The 6,000-nt window shown below is 40.9% G+C and overlaps 1 protein-coding gene across 1 annotated transcript in view; it reads right to left on the reverse strand.

Annotated features, from left to right (window-relative positions):
• FARP1 (FERM, ARH/RhoGEF and pleckstrin domain protein 1) overlaps positions 1-5,546 on the reverse strand; it is a 355,492-nt gene extending 349,946 nt beyond the window's left edge. Inside the window, exons 1-2 of the mRNA XM_037800491.1 lie at positions 5,440-5,546; positions 1,258-1,394 (exon numbers count right to left, since the gene is read on the reverse strand). The gene's annotated coding sequence lies outside the window, so the exon portion shown is untranslated. The remainder of the gene's footprint in view (positions 1-1,257; positions 1,395-5,439) is intronic.
• Between the last annotated feature and the right edge of the window lie 454 nt (positions 5,547-6,000).

Here is a 6,000-nt window from a genome sequence, read left to right on the forward strand (position 1 = left end):
AGACACTAGATCAGACCCACCCCTCTTTGGAGGCTCTGTAAGTGGGCCAAAGGGAAAGGCCATTGATTAATGTCTGGGACTGCAAAATGTGTAAGACATAAGAAAGACTTAAAGGGCCTGGAATTTAATTATTTCTACTGAGAGGGTTAGCAGGTCTTGTGGGAAAAGACTGGGCGGGAGCAAGCATATCAGAGAAAGAAGGACTAAAAGGGGAGGGCTGAAGGAAGTGAAGGCAAAGGGGAAATTTTTACAAAATAAAATTGGGAGGAGGCCCAAGGGGAAGCATACAAATGGGGTAGCCTGCCAGCAGCCTAGACAAAAGACTCAGCTCCTGTGAGGAGGTAGAAGGACCAGATACTAGTGCTCAAGTCTACCTCTGCACCCCCCTCTAACTCCCCAGAGCTCTGAACCAATCATTTGAACCCTTGAATAAAAAACTACTTAAGCTTTCTTGGGAATCCAATGAGTCCCCTTTGGAGAAAGGCAGATGACATTATCTGGAGTAGATAAAGGTTAGGTGATCTCTGCTCCATGCTCAGAGCCAAGAAGTGAGAGGGCAACTGTCATGTACTGCTGGACAGTGAGTGGCTCACTGACCAGCTGACGAAGACCCGGCTGAAGAGACAAGTAAGTCCATCATCTCCTCAGCTAGAGGCAGAAAAATATGTGGCTGCCATGCACTTCGTCATTCACCAAACATTTATTGAGCACATACTACGTCCCAGGTATTGTTTCAAGTGATAGAGCAGTGACCAAAGCAGACAAAAATACTTCACCTGGAGAAGCTTATGTTCTGGCATCAGAGAAGAAAGAATACACAAATATATAAGCAATGCATACACTAATTGTGATGATAAGGAATCCTAAGAAGAGTAAACAATAATACAGAGGGATAGAAAGTGGGTGTATTTGGCCAGCTGTGATTTTAGATAAACTAGCCAGAGAAGATTTATGAGAAGAGGAAATTCCATAAAAGAGTAGAAGAAAGTAAGAGAGCCAGCTATATGGATATTTTGGGGAAATGTGGTCTAGGCAGAGAAAAGAGCCACTGAAAAGTCCTGGGGTCAGATGATGCTTGGTGTGTCTGAGGAACAGTGTGGCTGGGCAGAGTGACCCAGGGCTGGGGTCATAGGAGGTGAGGACACAGAGGTGAAGGGGGACAGAACAAGTAGGCACTTATAGGGCATTGGCTTTTACTTACAGGACTTTGGAAGCCATTGGAGAGTTGTAAGCTGAGAACTTGTTTTAACAAGATACCTGTTTGACAGCAAGAGCAAGGCTGGAAGCAGGAGTCCAGGTAACCGGTGACGGTGGCTTGGCCCAAGGTGTCAATGGTGAAGGTGGTGGGAAGTGGTCAGAGCTTGCATTTCTTTTGAAGTCAGAACCAAGAGGATCTGCCAACAGATCAGATGCAGAGTGTGAGAAGCAAGGAAGACTCAGGGAGGACTCTCAAGTTTTTGGCCTGAACAACAGTAAGAGTGAGTTGCCGTTTATGGAATTGGAGAGGACTTGGAGAGAGGAGCAGGTTTGAGAGGGACAGCATGCGGAGTGAGCTGCCAACATGGTGTCCAAGGGGAGAAGACAGGAAGCCACTGGACTCAGGAGAGGTACAGACTGGAGTTGAAAAATGGGGAGTTAACAGTATACAGACGGCCTTTAAAGTCAAGGGACCTGATAAACTCACCAACACAGTGAGTGAAGCCAGAAAAGAGAAGACATCCCAGGACTGAGCCCACGGTCAGAGGTCGGAAAGATGAGGAAGAGAGGGTTTTACTGATTTTCATGTTAAAAAAGTCATCAACAGTAACTTGTATCTGCACTGTATGGAAGAATCGATATTGCTACAGAGAGCCACTTTTCTAAATTCCATATTGCAATGTTCCATTTACTGCCAATTTGATCTTATTTTTAGATGACTTCAAATATGAGGGCAACCTCTGCTTCAAGAAAAAGTCAAGTTTTTCTTTAGGCTTTGTCTTTAATCTTTAGTCTTCTCACCCCATCTGAAAATCAGACTGAGGCATCCTAAGCTCTCCACGGTCCAGTCTTGCCTAGTAAAGAGATCCTGTCTTCTCAGGACTCTGCAGGATCACACGTTATAATTGGATGACCACCCACGTGGCCTGTTGTTTCGTGGGCATATTGCTGAAAGGCCGGGGGCTGTGATGGCTGGACAAGTACCCAGGATTCGATGATCTGCAGATGTCACTTCCCAGCCTGTTCTCAACCCCGCAGCAGCAAAGCACTGCCACGTGACTTTTGTGGCTGCTGTTGTTTAAATTTATGCTGCCTTGGAATGGGAGAGTCATGTTAGATTTTAAGGGAAAGACACTGCAGACGTCTGGCATTGAAGACACTTAAGACAAGGTGGGTTCGTTTTGGTAACTGATTTGAACAAGTTGCTTAGGCCACTGTCTCATCACTCCTTTGTCTCTAAATTAAGACGATATATATTTTTTTAAATGTATTTCACATTGACTTTTTTTTTTCCTAAAGCTGAATATTTGTGGCATACAGTGCAGAGGTGGAAGAGAGTTAGGGATCAAGGCAGTGAAACACAAAATAAGGGCCCATGAAATGGGAACTCTGCTTTGTGCTGAAAAGCTACACTTGGGATACACAGGAAAAGGCCTTTAAGAAATATGAGATAATTCTTGAAGAAATACAAGAAAGCAGCAAGAATGAATGATGTGGCAACAATATGGAAATTACAAATAAAGTGGCAGGAAAAAAATCTGGAATCTGACCTCAATCTAATAATTCTTACTGGAAGAAAAGTGAGAAGAAAATTTAGTGCTTTGATATGAATGGTCAGATTAGCGGAATCTATACAATAGGTGCTCTCTAATAAATTGTAATTTGAAATTTTGATACATAAGAGAAAGAATAATAGAAATAATCCAAAGAAATGCAAGTCCATTAAAACCAGTAGTTCTCAAAGATTAGATCAGAACATGAATATTATTTTGTCTTTTTAAAAATAGGTTTTTATGTCATTCCCCAAATCCCTTTAGAATAATAAATAAAACCAATTGGAAATATATGAGAAGTTCTTCAAGGTTTTTAGAAAAAAAAGATATTTCATAAAAGCATTATAACTATTGCCATGAATCAATATTCTCAGAACATTTAAGGTTCTAAAAGACCACAGAAGTTAATGCTGTCAGACTTCCTCATCGCTAGACAGAACTTCTCTTATATTTATATGCTGTCTAATATTTATATACTGGCACCTTGACTATCTAACTTAATTTCTCATAGCCTTTGTTTCTACATCCGTAACATGGGGATGAAGATCACTTCCTCAAGCAGCTTCTGGGAAGATTAAATTAAACCATACAAATAAGCAATTTATGTAAAGGAAACATCCTTCTTTAAAAACAAACAAAAAAATCTCAGACAATCCTGCCGGGAAGTGTGGCTGACCTGGTCAGCGGGTCCGTCTCCCTAACCTCCCCAACCCTTGGCATTTTCTCACTTTGCTGCCTGCAGCCACTTTTGCTCTGGCTCCACTGGTAGTCGGCCCCTCACGCCTCCTTCGGCTCTGAACAAGTGTGGCGGGCATGTGTCGGATTATCTGACCAACACTGTCCCCCTCTGCCCCCGCCTCCTGCCCCCCACCCCACCCCAATAAGCAAGCCTAAACCACCCGGCTGTGACAGCAATGTGATTGTCCAGAGATGGGCACCAAACCCAAGAGGGACCATTAGTCCCTCCCCTGAGAATTTGCAATGAGGAAGAGGAGAAACTGCTTAGCCTTTCTTGAGAGGCTGTATCATGTAAGTGATTGCAAACTGTCGATGGCAACCGTTTTCTACCATATGAGTGGGAAACTAAAAAATTCAGTTGCGATGTGAAGGAAGAGGCACAGATAGTGAGAGGGAGGCAGAGGCGAGAGATGGAAAGGGAGGGTTTCTTGGCTGTCCACTGCACACCGCCTGGTTCCGCTTCTGAGGCCCAGCTGTTCGCCTGCCTTTGGACCCCGAGAGAGCCCAGTCATAAAGTCCAGTATTACAGACACTAGTGAGAGCTGGTCTCTCCTACTTACTGCCAAGAGGCTGTTGCTGAATTGGCCAGACATGGGCCAACCCCTGTTTTTGTTTCCTCTTATCACAACTGAGACACTCAGCAACTTAAAATTTTATTTATTTATTTTTGGTAAATGCCAAAGAAGCAGGGAGGGGATATGTATAAAAACAATGCAACCTACAAAATTCAGGGTTCTGACCCAGTTAGTGTCTGTTTGTACCAGGTTTTATGGTACTGATTCTGCACCTAATGCCTTAAGATAGCATTTCCCAAACTGTATTATTCAAAATAGTAGGTGTTTCCTGAAACAATTCATACTAGAGATTAGGTGTACTTTCACATTTATTTTTCCAGTGTGATAAGGAAGCTGAGACCTAGGGAGATTACCAACTCACTCAAGGACCCACAATCAGAAGAAGCAAACCTAAGACTGAGAACAAATTCTCCTAATCCCGATCCACCACAACTCACTATTTAGTTCTGACGATCATTCAATGTTAAGGCAAAATGCTGATATATTATTTTAGAATATCTGTGTAAGAAATTGTCTGATTTTTCACCTGTATGTGAAGAGTCTACTGTGACCAGAGGCAGAGACCACCACCTTTATTATATCCCTGCCTTATAAGTACATAAATTAAAATTATTATCTTTAGCAAGATAGAAAGCCGACTGTAATTCAGTCCAGATCCCACAGCAAGGCTCTATGTAAGGAGCCAGACAGATCCTTATTCTCTGTTAAGTGTTTTTAACAAGACCATATTTCCACTGTACATGCAAATTTCATTTTTGTTCCCCCATTTGTTCTAATCTGTGTTTTCTGAAATAAAAGTTTTAGTTTTAAAAAAACACATTATGCAACAAATGGCTTTAAAAAACTAAGGGAGCCCACTCTAAGTTAAAAAAGACTTGAGGGACATCACAAAATAACATGTATGGAATTTGTTTGGATTCTAATTCAAGCAAAACAAATGTAGAAATTTTTGAGACATGTAGGTAATTTTTATTATTATCTGGGCATTATGATTCTAAAGTATAATTGTTCATTGTGATGAATGACTTTATGGTTATATAAAAAAATCCATAATTTTTAAAGATACATTATAAAATATATAGGAGTAAAATGACATGAAATCTAAAATGTGCTTTAAATTTTTACAACAAAGGGAAAATAGGCAACAAATGTGACAAAATCTGGTTAATGATTAAGGCTTATGGAATATTCTATTATTCTTTTGAATTTTGAAATTTTTCATGGTAAATTTTAAATAATTTTCACATGTAAATTTTCACATGTAAATTTTAAATAATTTTCACATGTATTATGTGAATAAAATACCCATAGCTACCATCACATGATAACCTGTCTTTATCATGTGATAGTAACATAAACTGAAACACATGTCTTACCTTAGGCAGCTTCTCAAGTGACTTCCTGATGTTCTTGAGCATGACGCAGTATTTTTTATTCGTTAAAGTATTTGAAGCATATCCCAGGCATCATGTCATTTCACTCATGTGTACTTCAGAATGCTTTATGCGAATTAGGAACCAAATAAAAAAATCCCTGTTTTATGGAGTTTTCATTCTAATGAACGGGGAAGGGGGGGACACAAATCAATAAACTAATAACTATATCAGGTGGTGATAAGTGCTAACAGGAAAAATAAATAAAGCAGAGTAAGGGACCAGAGAATGATGGAGTGGTGTGCTATTGGCCAAAGAATGCTTCTCTGAGGCAATGGTGTTTGAGCAGAGACCTGAAACGAGGTGAAAAATCAAGCCATGTGGCTGTATGAAGGAAAGTGTTCCAGACAGAAGGAACAGAATGTGTCTCTGCATTTGGAGAGAGTAGTGAGGGGCACATGACAGGTAATGAGGTCAGGGAGGCAGCTGCAGAGCAGATGATTTAAGGTTGTGTTGGAGTCCCCAAAACCACCTCCACATTCAGCAAAATCAGCCAAGGGAAAA

Source organism: Choloepus didactylus, chromosome 12 (assembly GCF_015220235.1).
Source record: "Choloepus didactylus isolate mChoDid1 chromosome 12, mChoDid1.pri, whole genome shotgun sequence".
NCBI classification, from domain to species: Eukaryota; Metazoa; Chordata; class Mammalia; order Pilosa; family Megalonychidae; genus Choloepus; species Choloepus didactylus.